Source organism: Mustela erminea, chromosome 12 (assembly GCF_009829155.1).
Source record: "Mustela erminea isolate mMusErm1 chromosome 12, mMusErm1.Pri, whole genome shotgun sequence".
In the NCBI taxonomy this organism is placed as follows: domain Eukaryota; kingdom Metazoa; phylum Chordata; class Mammalia; order Carnivora; family Mustelidae; genus Mustela; species Mustela erminea.
Genome location: NC_045625.1, coordinates 48,302,042 through 48,323,511, shown reverse-complemented (window position 1 = coordinate 48,323,511; position 21,470 = coordinate 48,302,042). Strand labels below are relative to the sequence as shown.

Below are 21,470 nucleotides of genomic sequence, written 5' to 3'. Positions count from 1 at the left end.
AAACCAGGGAGCAGCGGATTAAAATGCTCAGGCTGTTAAGGTCCCGGCAGCCAATGAAAGAGATGAAGATGAGTCCGAGCTCAGTCAATGTAGCACCTTCAACTGATTTCCCAGATACTCAATGACCACCAGGAAACACTACCCAATTCTATCAGATACCAGGAAAACATGCCACACTCAACCTTTCTTTGCAGATCTAACCCTTCAATTTGGTTAAGAGCAGTATTATCACCTTTGCCTGTTTCTCTAAATAATAACAAAAAGGAGGGTCTCCATCATCTGGTCTCTCTCTCTCTCTCTCTTTCTCTCTTTTTTAGAGAGACTGTGGATGGGATGGAAAGTGCTTGGGGGAAGGGGGAGCGGGAGGGAGAAGAAGAATCTTAAGCAGGCTCCACGCCCAGGCTGAAGCCCAAGCAGGGCTCAACCCCATGACCCTGAGTTTATAACCTGAGCAGAAATCAGAAATTGGGCACTAAACCAACTGAGTCATCCAGGCAAACCTCTTTTATTTTTTTTTTCCTTCTTTTTAAAATGAAACAAGCTCTTGGGGCACCTGGGTGGCTCAGTTGATTAAGTATCTGCCTTCGGCTAAGGGTCAGGGGATCCCAGGGTCAGGGGATCAAGCCCACAGTGGGCTCCCTGCTTGGCAGGGAGTCTGCTTCTCTCTCTCCCTCTGCCACTTCTCCCATTCTCTCTCTCTCAAATAATTAAAACCTTTTAAAAGAAACAGAAGAAGTCTGTATCTGGTGCTCATATCCAACTACAATGAAAATTTTTTTTGCATTTTTAAATCTTAATTTCAAGTTCCTCCCCCTATAAAACAAGAGTGAATGCCAAATACCTTTTTTAAAATTAATAAACTACTATTAGAGCAGTTTTAGGTTTACAAAAAAATTAGCAGAAAGTACAGAATTCCCATATGTTCCCCTCACTCCCCCTCACTTCACCCCACCCTTGCTGTCTCCCCATTAATAACATCTCACATTGGTGCAATACATTTGTTATAACTTGATGCACCAATATCAATACATTATTATTAACTTAAGTCCACAGTTTACAATCCCGTCTTTGTGCTGTATAATTCCATGGGTTTTGACGATTCATAAGGTCTTGTATACACCATCACAGGATCATACAGAATAATTTAACTGCCCTAAAAATCCAGTGTTCCACCTAGTCGTCCTTTCTTTGTCCTTCTACTATACAAAACCCCTAGCAACCACTAATCTTTTTTACCGTCTCCGTAATTTTGCCTTTTCCAGAATGTCATATACCTGGAATTATGTTATATGTAGGCTTCTCAGAATGGATTCTTTCACTTAGCAATATGCATTTAAGGCTCTTCCATATCTTTTTATGGTTTGATAGCTCATGTCTCTTTACTGCTGAATAAAATCCCACTGTATGCATACACCACAGTTTATCCAGTCACTTACTGAAGGACATCTCGGTCGCTCCCAATTTTTGCCACGTACAAATAAGGCTGTTATTGAACATTCATGTGTAGATTTGTCTGTGGAAATAAGCTAATCTGAGTAAATACTTAGGACCAACTAATCTGAGTAAATACTTAGGACATCTGATTTGCTGGATCAGATGGTGTATCAGTCTGCTATAACAAAATACTAAAAAATGGGTGGCTTGAACAACAGAAATGTATCTTTCCCAACTGTGGAGGTTGAGAAGTCCAAGATCAGCATGCCTGCTGATTTGGTTTCTGGTCAGAATTCCCTTCCTGGGGGCGCCTGGGTGGCTCAGTGGGTTAAGCCGCAACCTTCGGCTCAGGTCATGATCTCAGGGTCCTGGGATCCAGTCCCGCATCGGGCTCTCTGCTCAGCGGGGAGCCTGCTTCCTCCTCTCTCTCTCTCTGCCTGCCTCTCTGCCTACTTGTGATCTCTCTCTGTCAAATAAATAAATAAAATCTTTAAAAAAAAAAAAAAAGAATTCCCTTCCGGTCTATTAGAGCACCACCACCTTCTTGTTAGGTCCTCAACATGGCTGAGGAGAGAAGACTGGCCTCTCCACTGCATGATTCTTTTCTTATAATGACACTAATACTATCAGATCAGGACCACACCTTTAAGAACTCTTTTAAACTGAGGTACCATCATAAAGACTCTATCTCTAAATATAGTCACAGTGAGGGTTGGCCATCCAACATAGGAATTTGAAGAGTATACGTTCAGTCCATAACATATGGTAAGAGCAAGAAATTGCCAAACTCATCCAAAATGACTGTATCATTTTGCACAAGCAATGAATGAGAATTCCTGTTGCTCCACATTCCTGCCAGCAGTTGGTGGTGTCAGCATTTTAGATCTTAATCATTCTAATAGCTATGTAGTAGCATGTCCTACTGTTTTATTGATTTTTTAAAGATTTTATTTATTTATTTGACAGAGAGACAGAGATCACAATTAGGCAGAGCAGCATGGGGGGGGGGGGGTAGAAGCAGGCTCCCTGCTGAGCAGAGAGCCTATTGCAGGGGCTCGATTCCAGGACCCTGAGATCATGACCTGAGCCGAAGGCAAAGGCTTAACCCACTGAGCCACCCAGGCACCCCAGTCCTATTGTTTTAATTTGCAATTCCCTAATGACATGATATTGAGCATCTTTTCATATGCTTATTTGCCATCTATTTCCCATGATGAGCTATCTGCAAAACATTCTTTTCACTATTCTAAAATTATGTTTACCAAAGTGTAGTCTGATGGCCACCTGTGAATGGAATCACCTGACTGCCTTTTAGAAATGCATAAGACTGTGCCCCATCCAGTACCAATGCACTCAAGACTGGGAAGCATTAAATGGACAAATACAAACCTGGAGAAGGGAAGGACACTGCGAATCACCAACGGGTCCGCCTCACTTTTACTAGATTGACTGGTTAGAGACCTGCATCCATTATCTTTTCTTCACTGGCTGCTGACTTGTAAATGACAGTCTTTTTTTTTTTTTTTTTTTTTTTTAAAAAGAAAGAAAGAAAGAAAAGAGTATGAATAGGTACTGCCATGTTCAGGAAGTCAAGGCTAGTCGGTGATGGGGGAAAGAGATTGGGAATTAAGATGTTTGACCCCAATCTCCCTGGAAATCACTGGGGGTGAGAGATGGGGAGACAACTGGTTCTACTCCTTCAAAATAACCTAACCTGCCAAGAACGAGAAGAGGCAGAAGTTGTGCATGCAGCTGGGAAGCTGAGATAAGCAAAATACCATGGAAGCAAATTATTCAAACTATGACAGGTCACAAATCAAACTCAAATTTAAAGCCCCTAATAAGCCTCCAGGAGATTTTTTTTTCTTTTCTTTTCTTTCTTTTATTTTTACTTCTTGCTTTCCAAGAGAGGAGAGGATGGAAGGGACAGAAGGTAGTGAAGCCCTGGGACTTGCTGGTTAGGACTTGGGGGAGGGGAATAGTCACCCCACTCCTCAGAGGGGGTGGAGGAGGGGAGAAGAAAAAAGCAAAAATAAAAGGAATAGGAAAGAACTATTCGTGGATTAATACTTCTTCCTTATCTATCTTCTACATCGTTTATTTTGATCTTTTTAAGTTTGAAATGAAACTTAGAATCCGTTTTTTTAAACCAAAAGCATGATTTTTCCTCAGCAGTAAATCTGAACTAATTTTCTTCAAACTCACTAAGTAGTAGCCAGCCAAATCTTAATCTTTACCTTTATCTTATCAAACATCAAGAACAAAATAAAAGGCAGGATTCTGCAATTTAAAGTAAAGTAATGCTAGTTTCTCTTAGTTTTTTTAAACAGAAGTTTTTATTTTAATTATTGAATATTTCCAACAGATAAGCAAATGGAGAAAATGATTTCTAATAGGTTCATAGCTGAAAATAGAGCTTTTTTAAAAAAGCAGTAAGACACAAAACATAAAAATTTTCTTTCATGACTAAAATATTAAGCTATAATCAACTGTAAATCAGACTATTTACTCAAAACTTAATTCTTTTGGTAATGGTAAATTGTAATAAAATTTTTTAAATCACTGATTTATTAGCTTATTTATAACACAGTCTCATACATAATCTCTTTTTTATTCAATCCTATTATCACTATTCTGAGTGAAGTTGGGGAAAGCTTATCTGTCTATCCTCATTTTACAGAGAAGAAAAGCAATCTCTCGGAGGTTAGGGTAACTTTTCCACTACGTAGCCTTCAACACACAGCAGAGCCAAATTCAAATTCAGAACTCTACTCTCCAGGACAAAGGAATCCTCTACACTTTCCACTTTGCAATAATACAGTAATGCTTAAACTATAAAACACAAAGAAAAATCCCCATTTTAGCCATTAAAAAAAAAATCCATAATGTGGTTTTAGAGTACACTGGGAAATCCTTTGGGGCGGGGGGAGGCGGGGGGAGTGGCTGGGAGAGAAGAATTTGAGGACTGAGCATCAGTAAGTTTTTTTCTCTCAAGTTCCTTCTGTGATGATACCAGTACTCCTGTGTTAACTGGTGATTTCTAGGCAGCGCTTTATGATGCAAAGTACCTACCAGGAAGAAATACTCTGCGGATAATGAATGGCCCGTTTACAAAGTCCTCTATGCCAGTTGTCAGAAATTGGGAAAACTTTCTTCTACCTTTCCCTTCACCAAGCTTTCAAACCTTTTTTTTTTTTTTTTAAGATTTATTTATTTATTTGAGAGGGAGAAAGAGAGACTGCAGGGGTGGGGGGGGGGGCAGAGGAAAAGGGAGAGAGAGAATCTCAGGCTCTACCCTGAGCATAGAGCCCAAAGCTGGGCTCAATCTCAGAACCCTGAGATCATGACTTGAGCCCAAATCAAGAGTCCGACTGACCACCCAGGCATGTCTACCTTTTTTTTTTTTTTTTCAATCTAACTGACTTTATTAAGTGATTCATGGATTCATAAATTGGGCAGCATCCCATCTATCAAGTAGGGAGGAGTTCCACCAGGCGTTCTAACTTAGCTACAGTTATACCATTTCAGTGGCTATAACCCTCCAAGCTTCTAGACATCCAGGAAGCCAGGATGGATGAAAATGGCAGTCATGCTTTCCTAGGAAATAAGAGTCCCCTTTTGGGGTGCCTAGGTGGCTTAGCTGGTTAAGTGTCTACCTTCAGCTCAGGTCATGATCTTGGGGTTCTGGGATCAAGCCCCGTATCAGGCTCAGCAGGGAGTCTGCTTCTCCCTCTCCCTTTGCCCTCTACCCACCTCTGCTCACTGTCTCTCTCTCACATAATAAAATCTTTTTAAAAAATAAAATAAGTTAGTAAATAAATAAATGAGTCCCCTTTTACCTTTGTAGTAAATAGAAAGAGCCCCTACACTTTCTGCCATCCTAACCTCTCAAAAGTATATCTACTACTGAGTAATAAAAAATACCAACATTTTAAAGACATGTGTTTCAGGAAGTTTCTAAGACTTTCATATTCCAAATCCATATTATTTTTGAATAACGATGGCATGTTAGTAAATTTAATGGCATTTTGAATTTATCAGACCTTTTTTTAAAATCTAGTTTATTGTTCTCCCTAACTTACTATGAGCTGGCACACTAGGGAAGATGGGTTAAGTTGCTGCCCCTACACTACAGGGGAGGTACTCCAACTTAAAGTCCCCAGGGAGCTTGTTCAAAGTGCAGGTTCCTGGGGCACCTGGGTGGCTCGGAAGCATCTCCCTTCCACTCAAGTTGTGATGCTCTGGGATGGAGCCCCACATCAGGCTCCTGGCTTAGTGGGGAGTCTGCTTCTTTCTCTTTCTCTCTCTCTGCTTCTCCCCCTGCTCATGCTCTCTCTCTGTATCTCTCTGTCTCAAATAAATAAAATCCTTAAAATAAATAGATAGATAGATAGATAGATAGATAGATAAATTAAATGCAGGTTCCTGGGGCACCTGTCTGGCTGAGTTGGAAGAGCATTCAATTCTTATGTGGTCATGGGTTCAAGCCCCACAATGGGTGTAGAGATACCTTAAATAAATATATTTTTAAAAAATAAATATAAATAAAATGCAGTTCCCAGATTTCACTCTCAAAAGGTTCTGAGCCAATAGGACTGGGACAGTGTTCAGAAAGCAGCCTTTTTAACATGACTCCATGTTTCATGATTCATTTCATGGTGGTGACCCAACAGGTGTGTCCAGCAAACACTGGCCCACAGGACAAATGTGTAAACATTTAAAAACAACTTGTGGGGTCGCCTGGGTGGCACAGTCTGTTGTTTGACTTTTGGTTTGACTTTTGGTTTCAGCCCAGGTTGTGCGATCCCCCACTCTGGGCTCCACGCTCAGCCTGAGATTCTGTCTCTGCCTTGCCTCTCCTCGTTTCTTCTCTCTCTCTCTCTCTAAAATAAATCTGAAAAAATAAAACAAAATAAAAACAATCTGTGAGTGCTAAAGACCATGAAAAGGGAACTGGCTATGGAACACCTTTACAACAGCACAGAACTGTGAAATGTTTGGGACACAACGAAACTATCATCTGAAAATTAATCTACATCCAAACTGTGGACTCACACTAAAAGGGACTCTAAGACAAAGATGTATAAGGAGAGAAGATTCACAGTAATGACTGGCTGTGTATTAAATGTGAAGGGTGGTTTCAAGGGAAGATTAAACTTAAAGTAAGAAAATGACTTCCCAAATGAAAGAAAGGAAGAGTGTTTTTTAAGAAATGCTACAGAAACAGAATGATGAGGAAGTGGTAAACCACCAATCATATTAACATCCTTTCATTCCCAAGTAAAACCAATAAAACCTACACAAGAGAGAAAGGAGGGCAAGTTCACAGGTGGACATTTTACATATTCCCATCACTTCTCTCAATAACATAAAATGAAAGGTGGGAAACTGGATTTTTTAACTCACAATCTATCCTAACTTAACCCTAGCATGTGGTTATTCCTGATCCACAGTGCCCTCCCCTCCACCCCCACCGTATGTGGCTTTAGATACAACCCAGACTCATTTACTTAACTATGTGTATAAAGACTTAGGCACGATGGCTGGATCATATGGTGTACCAGTCTGCTCAGACCGCCATAACAAAATACCACAGACTAGGTTGCTTCAACAACAGAGACTTCTTTTCTCCCAGTTCTGGAGGCTAGAAGCCCAAGATCAAGGAGTCAGCAAGGCTGGTTTCTTCTGAGGCCTCCTTCTCCCCGTGCCGTCACATGGTCTTTCCTCCTTATCCCTGTATCCTAATCTCTCCTTCTTACAGGGACAGTCATACTGGATTAGGGCCCACCCCAATCACCTCATTTAACCTTAATTAATTCTGAGGTCCCAGAGGTTAGGACTTCAACAAAGAAGGGGGAGGAGTTAAAAAAAATAAAGTACCATTACTTTAAAAAGTTTGAAAAATTCTTTAATAAAGACTCACAAGCTCAAGAGAAATCGAGAAAGAGGAAAAAACACCTACTACTCACAGGACTAGCTACACCCCCTCCTAGAACCCATGTTCACTTCAGTGAGAGGATTACTAGAAGTCTGGTCCATACTTCCAGGATCAAGAATCAGCTCTGAAACTAACCTGGGAATTTTCACTCACTCCCTAAGGGCAACAAAATTTCAGACAAGTTGCTTTCACACCCATCCCCAATGATAAAACCAAAGAAGCAATGAAAGAGAAGGCAAAGGAAAAAAAAAAAAGTTTATACAGTTACATTCCAACACTTGCTTCCAAAGCTGTTAAGTGTATGATGGCATTCTTGATGTCCGTGCCCAGAACTTAATAAAAACTCACAAAATTTTCCTGAACTGTAGCTAAATCTACAGAAGTAGAGATTTCTTTTGAAACAGCATGACTCTTCAGAAGCCATAAGCATATTTAAAACCAAGAAGCACAGGCAATGTAAATTAAAACAGACATAAACATTTGACTAAAATCAGTTTTCCCCTCTAGAACCCACCTCCCCCAACATATCTCAACTTTTAGAAATTATTAGAGAAATTAGATTACATACAGAAATTTATATTTATACATCACATTTTCACTAAATTAACCATAAAATGAAACAGAAAGCATTTGCCATGAATCAAACTGTATCAAAAACCATATATTAATGGATAAAGATGGAGGGAGGGAGGAATGAAATAGATCCTATGTCTATCCTTTTAAACTCAAGTGCTACTGAACTTCTAGAAAATCACCAGTATGCATCCCGGTGAAATAGCTCATTCAGTTTCATCCACAAGGATGGTCAATAGTTAACTAAAAACGTTACATGAAAAGACCATTTTCAGAACATGACATTTGAAAGATACAAAGTATCATCACACTGGTCACTTTGTAATTACAAGGGGAAAAATTACAACAGATTCTGCCACTTCCCTTAAGTGATAAAACTCAGTATCACTGGTATTAGAGAAATCAGCACTAGATGCCTCCTGAAGTACCTCGAAAGTTTCTCACTAAAAACACTTACCCCAAACTGAACAAAGCTTGTAGATCTAATTTCAACTCACAAAAAATACAGGACATGGAGAATTCAAGTTAAATGGCTCCCCAAGGAAATGAGGCAAGTCCAAATTGCTGGAGGTTCTATAACACAACTGGCCTAGCCTCTTAAGAGATGTCAATGTGGGGGCCTGGGTGGCTCAGTGGGTTAAAGCCTCTGCCTTCAGCTCGGGTCATAATTCCAGGGTCCTGGGATAGAGCCCCACATCGGACTCTCTGCTCAGGGGGGAGCCTGCTTCCTCCTCTCTCTCTGCCTGCCTCTCTGCCTATTTGTGATCTCTGCCTGTCAAATAAATAAATAAAATCTTAAAAAAAAAGATGTAAATGTGAAGATCAGAAGGGAAAAAGGAGGTGGCAATAGGGTAATGTCCTAGACTATAGGATATGACACCTTAAGGCTAATTTTAAATCTCAGATGTGATCCACAGGTTTGTGGTTTGTGGAATATCACTGTTCTTAGGAGATACACTGCTAAGTTTTTAGGGGTGAGAGGCCAAGATATCTACAACTTACTTTCAAGTGATTGGGAGGTATAAAAATAAACAATGAGATAAAGCACTTGAAGCAAAGTACTAACAACCGATGAAACTAAGCATTCCTTGAACTATTTTTATCAACTATACTGTAAATTGGAAATTCTTCAAAAGAATGTTGAAGGGGTTGTCATTTCATGAAAATCAAATATAAAAGGTGTGGAGACTGCTGAAGACTAAAGATTTGCCTGGGTCCTGGCTTGGGGAAACGGGATCCTGGCTTGGGGAAAAAGAACCAAGACATATTAGGAAACAAGTAGATTTTTATATACACCTAACATTTTATGGTATTATGGACAAAATGATCACTTCTTTCCTGTGTAATAATGATATTACTATAAAGGATAACACTCCGATTCTTAGAAGATACATGCTCTAAGTATTAAAGGTCAAGTATTGTGACTCCAAGTCATTTTTAAATGATTCACAACACGACCAACTATGGCCATTATGTTAATGAATGTTGGCAAATGAACATTTGCTGCATTATTCTCTCAACATATATTTTATAGTTTGTGTCAAAACTAAATGTTTGTTAACAGTATACTACACCAAAGCCTTCATACTTCCTTTTGCATTTAATGAATTTATTATCACTACATTCTTATGAGCATATGGGAGGGAGTAGAGACTTTATTTTATAGCATGTAATTGCATTTAACATGCAGTATAATTAATATCCTTTATCAACATTACAGTCTCCCATATTTTTTAGTTTGGGCAAGAAATTGTGAAGATCCTCTAGGGTTTTGAAAAATAGGACACAGGGAGCTTTCTACACTGATGAACACAGGTTGGTTCTGGGAGAGTGGTGTACTCAGAGAGGGCGTGGAAAATCCACACTCTTTCCCCATACCTTGCCTCATGCCTTTGTTTCATCAGACTGCTCCTGAATGATATCCCTTATAATAAACTGGTAATCTACATGACAGCCTAGATGCACTTGATTAACAACTCTGTGAAAGTGGGGTGGGGGGGAGCCAGTTAAAAAAAAAAAGGAAAAGGAATGTTATTTTAAAAATGGAACTGGCAATAAGGGACCTAATGAAAATGTGAGAGCAGACACCCCAGAGAGGTGGTAAACTCTCCTGTGAGAGGTGCCCTCCCAATAACCTGGAGTAAAAGGAGCATCCATATCTCCAAAGACAAAGGGACACCAGAAGAATCCCAACAAACAGGATTGCTAAATTTCTTCCATTTTACTACAATCACCTCATACTCCTTAATCTGTCACATTCCTCCACAATCACCTACTTTTCATCAAACCTAGCATAAAAATACACAGGCCAGGGGCGCCTGTGTGGCTCGGAGGGTTAAGTCTACCTTCGGCTCAGGTCATGATCTCAGGGTCCTTGAATTGAGCCCCACATTGGGTTCTCTGCTGAGCAGTGAGCCTGCTTCCCCCTCTCTCTCTGCCTGCCTCTTTGCTTGTGATCTGTCAAATAAATAAATAAAATCTTTAAAAAAAAAAAAATACACAGGCCTAACGGTTTCTTTGGGTCATTTCCTTCCAAAAACACCTATGTCAGATGAAACTGTGTTTTTCAGTCTGGTTTGTTTTTGTTGTTGTTATTGTTTTTGTCTTTTTGGTTTTGTTTTTTTTGTTTTTTTTTTTTTTTAAAGAAAAGTACAGGGACACCTAGCTGGCTTATTCAGAGGACTGTGTGACTCTTAATCTCGGGCCCCATGTTGAGGGGAAAAATTACTTAAAAATAAAAAATCAATAAAAAACTTAAAACGAACAAAAATTAGGGTACCTGGGTGGCTCAGTCGGTTAAGCTGCTGCCTTCAGCTCAGGTCATGATCCCGGAGTCCTGGGATTGAGTCCCACATAGGGCTCCTTGCTCGGCAGGAAGCCTGCTTCTCTCTCTGCCTCTGCCTACCACTCTACCTGCTTGTGTGCTCACTCTTGCTCTCCTCCGCCCCGATAAATAAATAAATAAACAAAATCTTTTTTAAAAAATCAATAAAAAACTAAACAAACAAAAATTAGGGCAACTGGATGGCTCAGTAGTTTAAGCCTCTGCCTTCATCTCAGGTCATGGGCTCAGGTCTTGATCCCGGGATCCTGGGACAGAGCCCCTGGATGTACTCCCTGCTCAGCAGGGAGTCTGCTTCTCCCTCTCCCACCCAGAGCTCCCACTCTCTCTCTCAAATAAATAAAAAAAATTTTTTTAAGTTTTTAAAAAAGTAATATATAATTTTATATTAAAAGTTCCATTAGATCCTTTTCCTTTTATTTCTACTTTTCATTCCCCATAAAAGCACATATAGCATCTTAATTCCACTGTAAAAAGAAGTCCTAGGGATATGTTACCATTTCTCTAGCCCAGCTCTGTCCAACTATGACAGGCATTAGCTACACACAACTATTAAGCACTTAAAATAGGTTAATGACTTAGGAATTGAATTTTATTTTATCTTGATTAGTTTATATTTAAATGTCAATAGCCACATGGGTCTAGTGGCTATTGTTTTGGGCAAGGCAGCTGGTAAAGTATACACAAAACCTAGATATGAAAGGCAACATAATTTATTAGCTTACATTAAGGACAGGCTTCAAGGAAAACTATTTTATAAGCTTTTATCACCAGCTAATTCTAGATCAGAAATTGCCCCCTATGGACTTTCTTAGAGCATTTTCTCTTTACTACAAAAAATAAGTCTTAATAAAAGTTTGCAGAACAAAACTTGTACAGCTTAAAACCTACTCCAATCAAGAGAATTACCAGGGAAATTACCACATTCTATCAAATGTATAGGAGTGTCCTGATTTAAGATGTCACAATTGTCAAGATGATAAAAAGGAACGGATTTATTTGCAGTTTTCATTTAGAATAATAGGCTCCTTGAGAACACTAAAAACGGGTTTCACTTACAAAAAGTTATTTTACACACACACTACCAGAAACATCTATTGTACAACGTAAGATATGCCTGGCCTAGAACACTACGAAACATTGCTGCTACCCACTACATATTCTTCACTTAACCTACTACTTCACTTTGCTACATTACTTAAACCCTGTGCCTCAATTTCCCCATCTTTAAACTTAGGGTTACCATGTTTACTTCACGTAATTATTGTGAGATTTATTAACTAACACATTAAAATCCCTTGTAATAGAGGACGCCCGGGCTGCTCAGTTGGTTAAGCAGTCTGCCTTTGGCTTGGGTCCTGAGATCAAGTCCCGTATTGGGCTCCTTGCTCAACAGGGAGTCTGCTTCTCCCTCTACCTGTAGTTCCCACTGCCTCTCTTTCCCCACCCCCTCTCGTTATCTCTCTCTCTGACAAATAAATAAAATCTTAAAAAAAAAACTCACTTAGAATAGGACATACACATGCTAAGCATTCAATGAACATTGTTATTACTTCCCATCAACTCAGAGCTGTATTTTTGATGGATGGAAACAAAACAAATACATATATAAAATTGAAACAGAATTACGAAAGTAACTAGATATACTTTTTAAATTAGGTCTTGCTCAACCTAGGAAACAATGCTCCTTTAATAAACCGTTTTGGGGCCATAAAAGACCCTGGAATGTTGACATGTGCCTCCTTTCAGAGCAAAGGCATGCCATCGAGGTTTAATTCAGTTCCCAAACGTATAATAAACATGAAGATAATGTTTTGTGTCAACATTTTTGTTAATGAACATTAGGCAAACTTTTTTTAAATAACAGCTGCACGGAGATAATTCATATGCCATATATTCATCTATTTAAAATGTGCAATTTGATGGCTCCCAGTGTATCTAGATATGTGCAACCATCACCATAGTCAAGTGTAGAACACTTTCATCATCTCAAAAAAAGGAATAGAGAAACCAATAAAGAAATAAAGAAATCCTGTACCCTTTAGCAATCACCTTTTCTTTCCCCCAAAACTCCCCAGCCCTAAGCAACCACTAACTTAAATTCTCTCTTTATAGATATCCCTATTCTGGACATTCAACAGAAATAAAATCATATAGTAATGTGGTCTGTGAATAGCTTTTTGCCACATAGAGCATGCATTGATATTTCATTGCTTTTTAGGGCCAAATAATATCCCATTATGTGAACCACATTTTGTTTATCCATGCATTATTTGATAGACATACAGGCTGTTTCCACCTTTGGCTACTACGGATAATATTGCTATAAACATTCCTATGCAAGCTTCTGTGTGGACATGTTTTCATTTCTCTTAAGCCGATACCCAGGAACAGAATTGCTGGGTTATAGAACAACTGAGGAACCGCCGAACTGTTTTCTCAAATGGATGCACCATTTTACCTTCCCTCCAGCAGTGTGTGAGGGCTCTGATTTCTCCACATCCTCCCCAGTATAATTTATTATAGTCATCCTAGTGGATAGAATATGGCATCTCACTGTGGTTTTCATCTGCATTTCCCTAAAAACTAATCACGTTGGGCATCTTTTCACATACTTATTGGCCATGTGTCTCTCTTCTTTGAAGAACTGTCTATTCACATCCTTTGCCCATGTTTAATGGGGTTATTTTTCATATTCTTGAGTTATGTGTGTAGGTATTCTAGATACAAACCATTATCAGATAATGTGATTTTAAAAATATGTTCTCCCATTCTATGGGTTGTCTTTTCTTGAATGTCATCTGAAGCACAAAAAGTTTTGATTTTTTTTATAAAATCCAATTTATCTATTTTTTTTCTTTTGTTGCTCATGTTGTTGGTGTTATACCTAAGAATACACTGCCTGCCAAATCTAAGGTCATGAAGATGTATCCCTAGGCTTTCTTCTAGGGGTTTTATAGTTACAGCTCTTAGATCTTTGACTAATTTTGAGTTAAGTTTTATAAATAGTGTGAGGTTGCGATCCAATTTCATTCTTTTGCATGTGGATATCCAGTTCTCCTAGCACCATTTATTGAAAAGACTATTCTTTTCTTAATAAATGGTTTCGGCACTCTTGTTCACCAAAGACACATGGGTTTATTTCTGGACTCTCAATTCTATATCATTGACCTATACATCTATTCTTATGTCTGTATCATGTCATCTTGATTGACAATGCTTTGTGGTAAGTTTTGAAATTGGCAAGTGTGAGTCCAAATTTTCTGCTGTTTTTCAAATGCTTTGGCTATCCTAGGTCCACTGCAATCCCACATCTATTTGAAACCAACTTGTCGATTTCTACAAAGATACCAGATAGGATACTGACAAAGACTGGGCTGAACCTGTAGATCAATTTGGGGAGTATTGCCATCTTAACAATATTAAGCCTTCTGACTGATGAAATATGGGATATTTTTCTATTCATTTAGATATTCTGTAATTTCTTTCAATGTTTTCTAGTTTCAGAGGATTAGTTTCACTTCTTTTGTTAAATGTATTCATAAGTATTTATTCTTCTGATGATATTATAAATGGAATTGTTCATTTCATTCTCAGATTATTCAAGTATACAGAATACTACTGATTTTTGTACATTGACCTTTTATCCTGCAACCCTGATGAACTTGTTTATTATGTGGGCAGTACTGGTAGTACTCCAATTCACAAGGCGACCATTAGACTAATTATGTAATTCTTATATAGTACTCAGCACCTTTGGCACATCGTGGGTGTTAAATGGTAGCTATTAAGTGTTTTTATATATCTTAAGTATTTTTATATATCAAGGACTTTACCAAGGTATCTTACTATATGTTTATTCAACACCTCTTACGTGCAAAAATATGATAGTGATTTAAAAAGAAAAAAAAAATCCTATCCGGAAGGAACAAGCAGTCTTAGGGCAGAAATAGATTCCACTTGTCCCTCAAGTGATTTGTATAGATATCAGATTAAAAACAAAAATCTTAAAAAGCTTTCTTTTGCAATAGATCTGCCTTTATACATTCTTTAAGAGTCTCAATAACATAAAAATAAAAGAGTCTCAGGAAGCTATCTACTTTTGAGCCATGCAAATTAGGTTCAGCCCTCCTTACTTTTTCCATGTTCATTACCAGACTCTTCCACACTGCTTCCGAACACAGGTACTGTTGTTGCAGAAAAATTCTCCTGCACCACACTTGACCAAAGTGACTGGAAAATTTGAGAGTCTTGTTATTACTATCTTTAGTTTTTCTTTCTCCGAAACCTATTTCATGCTTTTCAGTTTCCCGAGAAAGGACCTAAAAGACATGGGGAACCAGAAGTGTGGGGGCATACAATATGTAAGGTTCCTGCAAGATGGCACATTCCACAGAAGTTTACTAATATTTTTTAACAAAAACAATTTCATTCCAAACAGTCCCTGGAACTTGGATATTTGCTTATTGTTCTAACACATTTTAAAAATCAACCAGGCACCCTTTTGTCTCAACAACATTTGCCATACTTCTAAATAATTTTTAAATTCTAGTTATTTGTTAGAACAGTAACAGTCACAACCTACAAACCACAATCTGTACCACAAAGTCCAATCTCAGCCCAGATCTATTTTTGGCTTCACAACAGCTTGAGCTAAAGAAGAATTTCACTGCATTGTTCAAGTATGGTCATAAATAGTCGGGGGGGTGGGTAGGGGGAGCTAAACAACATAAAATGCCGTATAAAACAAAAATGGTACAAAAAATGAAAAGAGATTCAGGTTCAAACCTTTGTTACATAAACGCACACAGAACTGTGCTCATCTGTAATCTTCACTTGCCCCATTATGCTTCCATAAAACTCCATTCTTACATCAACTATCATTCTTAATTAAGTTGTACTGAAAATGTATCTGCCTCTAAGTCTACCTCCCCTCTCCCCTGGCATACAGGTCTCTGAGCTTTTCAAGGGTAGACGAGTCACGTGAACAGATGTGGAAATGTGGGTGAGAAGGAGGATGAGAAACATGAGGCATTTCCATTCCACCCTAACATCACCTAACCTACAAGATCTTAAAAATGACTTTAGTTTTCTTTTTTCTTTTTTCTTTTTGCTTTTTTTAGATTTTATTTGAGAGAGAGAGCATGCACAGAAGCAGGGGGAGGAGCAGAAGGACAGGGAGAAGCAGGCTCCCCACTGAGCAGGAAGCCTGACTTGGCACTCAATTTTAGGGCCCTGAGATCATGACCTGAGCTGAAGTCAGACACTCAACCCTCTGAGCCACTCAGGTGCCGCAATTTGGCTTTTTGTGTTCTTGTGGGGTTTGTTTGTTTGTTTTCCAAAATTTCTTTATTTGATAGAGAAAGCACAAGCAGGGGGAGGCATAGAGGAAGAAGGACAAGCAGACTCCCCGCTGAGCACAGAACATGAGAAGGGTCCATCCCAGGACCCCGAGCTCATGATCTGAGCTGAAGAGGGATCCTTAACTGACTGAGCCACCCAGGTGCCCAAAAATGGCTTTAGTTTTGCTTGGTTTTTTGGCTTTTTAAGATCTTATTTATTTATTTGACACAGAGACAGTGAGAGAGGGAACACGAGCAGGGGAGTGGGAGAGGGTGAAGCAGGCTTCCCACCGAGCAGGAAGCCCCATGAGGGGCTGGATCCCAGAAACCTGGTATTACCACCTGAGTTGAAGGCAGATACTTAATGACTGAGCCACCCAGGTGCCTTTTAGTTTTGCTTCTACTCCTAAAGTTGATTCAAACCTAACAGCTGGTTATTAGTCTCTCTTTAAGTGAAGACTACAGCCTCAGTAAAGCATGTGCAGATCATACCCTCTCCTGATGGAAACTGACTCAGCATATACGAGAAATGACACAGGACAAAACAAAGCTCTTCACCAGAATTCGTGAATTAAATTTATTTTAAGTAAAATTTGTAAGTTAAATACATTTCAGTTGGCCTACCTAATAGTCAGTACACCTCTAAAACTGTGTTTTCTAAAGTGTTGAGCCATTGAAATGGAACCAAACAGAAGTGATATATTCAGTATTTGTCCAGCAAACTTTGTGGAAAAGCTAACGAAACTGAGCAAATCAGAACATACGTTTCCAATTTTCTTTTCCAAATTAGAGTTACTTTCCTCAAACCCTATTCTGGGCTCTAGGCTTCTGATTAGGTGGGGAAAGAGAAACAAAAATTACAGGGAAAGGCAACATGTTCACTGATCAAGAAATGTACCAAATTTCCATTTATCCAGAAACCCAAATCACCAGAATTTCCTTGATTAGTACTGTGCAAGGATGACTGATACTTCTCATATAATGCTAAGACCAAGTTCTCAAATGCCTTTAGAATTTAAAGGAAAATGAATTGTATTCTAAAACATTTTAGTAACAGGATATAAAACAAACATGAAAGCTACCACATTTCTCTCCATCACTCATTTTTCTTTTTTAGTTGTTTCAGAGAAGTAAGCAAGAGAGAGCACACATGTGAGCTCAGGGGGAGGGGGAGAGGAAAATGAAGGAGAGAAATTCAAGCAGACTCCCCGCTGAACACAGAGCCTGATGCGAGACTCATCCCACCACCCTGAGATCAGGACCTGAGCCGAAACCAAGAATCGGACGCTTAACCGACTGCGACACCCAGGCGCTCCTCTCCATCACTCATGATAAACAATACCAAACAAGTACTGATACCATACTACGCCAACAAATGCCTCAGAATCCTTCTCACTAGACCAAACTGGAAATAGACACATGACCTAGAAGTACAGTATAAACAGTAAAACAGTAGTGAGCTTATGACTTGGGAGTCAAAAAGGCCTGAGATTCAATCTTAGTTACGCCACTCAGAAACAGTGACCATATCATCTATCATCCAAAACGCACCCATTTTGAGAGTGACACAGGACAATAGGCATTAACTGGGACAATGCCAGGGCACCTGGGTGGCTCAGTGGGTTAAGGCCTCTGCCTTCGGCTCGGGTCATGGTTCCAGGGTCCTGGGATGGAGCCCCGCATCGGGCTCTCTGCTCGGCGGGGAGCCTGCTTCCTCCTCTCTCTCTGCCTGCCTCTCTGCCTACTTGTGATCTCTGTTTGTCAATAAATAAATAAAATCTTTTAAAAAAAATTGAAAAAAGACTGTGACAAATCCCTAGGAAATAGGACATATGGTCACTGTACTCAAGCCATATGAACCTTGGGCAAGTTACTTAATCTTGAGTCTTGGATCCACATCTGTAAAATGCAAATAACAGAGTACAAAATTAAACCATCGGTAACAATAAATTGCTTTCCTACTCCTTTTCAGCTATGAAACCCTATATTCTATGATACTAATCTAGACAGCTTTGAAACTCTAAAAGCACCATAGAGCCTTATGGAAGGACACATCAAAGAAATGAAAATCCATCCCTGAGAGATTTTTTTTTTTTTTAATCCACATTCTCTTTTTTATTATACTTTTCTCTTGCAATAAAAAAAAAACCAAAACACCCAACACCTTAGTTCAAGTTTGATACCTGGGCACCACTAGTCACTCAGAACTTGGTCACCACGGCTTTGTTTTCACAGCTTCATAAAAGCACTCATCTTGTGCTTTGTTTTTGGACAAGCCTGATGCTCTTCTACATGACAAAAATTACCTCTATTCCTGCTGTTATCCTCAATGTTTAGAGCAATTCCTGGCACACAGTTAAGTGCTCCACATTGGCTGAATAAACGATCACTTTTTTAGAAATACAACCCTTCATCACCTGGCCCTAACCCTGCTATATATTCTCCACCCACAAGGATGGTCTGCAACTGCCTATATCCTTACCCTTCCCCCAACCTGAGTTTTCATACTCGGTGATGAGTAACAGCAATCCAGAACAATCCAGAATGCTTCTTCTCCATACAGTCCTTTCACCTATTTCCCTAAGGGGAATCCATCTTAAAATCCAATTAGGTTTCCAACTTTTAGGAGATTCATCCCCCTGCCCCGTTTTGTGGGGTTTTGTGGGGTTTTTTGTTTTTTTGTTTTCATTTTTTAAGAACACACTTCTCTTTCTCTTTAACCTTTTTTTATTGAAGTTTAATTGACATACAATCTCTTATTAGTTTCCGATGTTTTAAATCTTGATTAAGCCACTTATGACTCTTCACAGTTTGAGAAAACAAAAAAGACTAAACTGATTGTCCCCAAACCAGACTTATCTCTACCAGTTTCCCATTCTTTTCTCCTACTCTCAGTGAATTCTTGTCATCCAATCAAAAGTAGCTCCTTTACCCAAAAATTAAGGTACACGTGCCAAAGGCCACTCTACTTATTACTGATCAGAATCCAGGGGGAAAAAAAATTAAAACCAAAGCAAATTAATATAAACCCAATTTGAAAGCACTGGAACGCCTTCAATGGTAAAAATGGTTTTAAATTGTGACAAACCCCCAGAGGTCCACAAGGCATTTCTAGGATTTCTTAAAAAAAAAAAAAAAAAATGTAGTCAATCATAGATAGACGTGTTTGCTTTTTCTCTGCCCCTCTGCCCCAGACTCAGACTGCTCTGAGGCTGGGGGTTTCAAGAAAAAACAATGAAGCATTTGACAACCTCAAAAGGTCTGAGTGACATTCTGCAAACAGTCAAAACTTCACTTTGGGCTGCTGCACATCGAACTACAGACAAACCGTGATACACCGCCCACCTTGAGCTTGGAATATAAACTCTAGGTGAGAGTAACAGTTTAGGCACTTTGTATTCAAAAGACCTCTCTCACAGACACATCAAGAATAGCTGTGAAAATTTCCTTCTGTATATTTCCTAAATGCCATGAATCCTCACCCACCACCTCAGTAAACAACCTATGACTACTTGTTGAAAATATAACTTACGTGGAAAAAAAGAAATTCGCTCTAGCAACAGCAGATGGTTCTTATCCAAAGCTAAATAAAAACAGTAAGATGAAATTTTTAAAGTCTATTAAGATAGAGTTGGAAACTTTGTGATTTTCACTGTCCCCCTCTCCAGAGAATTCCTTTTGCTCCACAAAAATAACTTTATTCAGATGGGAATGGAGGGGGGGACAGCAAAACAGAAAGAAGTGTAGTCTCAGTGTGAGTACAATATTAAATGTCTTGAAAGCAGACAGATCCTCAATAACATAGCTTCAATAAAAACTTCCTAACCCTTTCCTTTTTTTGTTCCTTTGAGAAAATGGTGAAGCAATTTGCATTTACAGCTTAGTTCCTGTTTCCAAAATACCCCTTTAACTTTTTCTTTTCTCTTTTTATGGTAGGTATAAATAGCACCAAATTGTCAAATCACAGCTATTTTGTGTGCTACCTATACAAATAGGTCTGATTTCTGACCAGCCATAAAACAATTACTGCCGAATTCCTCTGGCTCTTTGATATCCAGCTTGTCCACAGGGCTTCAAAGCTAGCCTCCAGGACTTTTCTTGGGACACTGCTGAAAAACAACCTCAACAGAAACACAGAAGATAAAATGTTCCCACTCCTATAAACACACAAAGACATAACTGCAGAAATAAAACCATTCGGCAGCATTGTGGTGGGGTTTCTTCCCCCTGAGAGAATTTAAGATGTCCAAGTACTTTGAATTGTTTTTTTAGATGTGGGTCAACTAGAATTTCTTCCCCCTCATGCATATGGCTATTTTTCCCATTTTCAAGCCTCCAAAAATTAAGAATCATTCTGCTTTCAGAGAAATTTTCTGATTTACTAGAACAACTCATCCCATGGGAACTTACTGGGATGGAACGAAAGTTCAGCTTCTTGAGCACATAAATAACTATACAGTACAGTATTTATTCAATGTTGCAAAACTCATTCAAGCTAGCAGCTTTGTATAAGGTTAAATCTGGTCAGCATATCCAACAGAGAAAATTTATGTATGGGGCACTGAATGTTTTGAGTAAACTAATAGACTTCAGTGCTCACATGGCTTAGGAAAAAATCACTCTATGTGGGATGGCACAAGAGGACCTGACATACACATCACACACAGGTGCTGAGGGTACCCATCAGGCTATCTCCAATAATGAAGCTACAGCAAAAGCAATACATCCACTAAGAGAAAATACATGCTAATTCCCTTTAGAGAAACTTACACTTTGGCATTTTAGGGGATTGGCAAATGTGACATGACTATAAAATCTTCCAGGGCCCAGGTTCTTAAAGTAAAGTTTTATTAAGGTTCATACACACACACCCCAAGAGCTACGTCCCTGCACCTAAAAAGAGAAAGACATGCTACTTTTTAAAATTCTTCTTACCAACGGCAGCATGCCAAATCAGTTTTTCCTCAATCCAGTACTTTTGGCAGCCCTATCATAATAGGCCAGTTAAGAAAAAAGTATTTCACAAAGTAAGTAGTTGGCAAACATGTGATTCTGAACTAGCAGTACAGAGGACACAGTCTCCTCAGGATTATGAAAGATCCCAGACATGTGCATACAAGGGGAAAACTACCTTTGCACCCAAAAACCTGCCTCTTACCTCCCTCTCCTCGTCTCTCTACCACCTGTAAGAATCAAGCAATTCTAAAGCATTGAGACCTGATTTTAGCACTCTTGTGGGATCTTCTCCAGGGAACAACTTGTACATATTTATCCAAGGACACAGAGCCATCTTCTTTTTTGAAATCTATACAATATATCAACCCTCGAAGTATGCAGATGA

General features: G+C 39.0%; 1 protein-coding gene across 2 annotated transcripts in view; it reads right to left on the bottom strand.

The window, feature by feature from the left end:
* Window positions 1-21,470, bottom strand: part of MLLT3 (MLLT3 super elongation complex subunit) — a 278,476-nt gene that overhangs the window by 236,743 nt on the left and 20,263 nt on the right. The gene's annotated exons all lie outside the window — the stretch shown is intronic.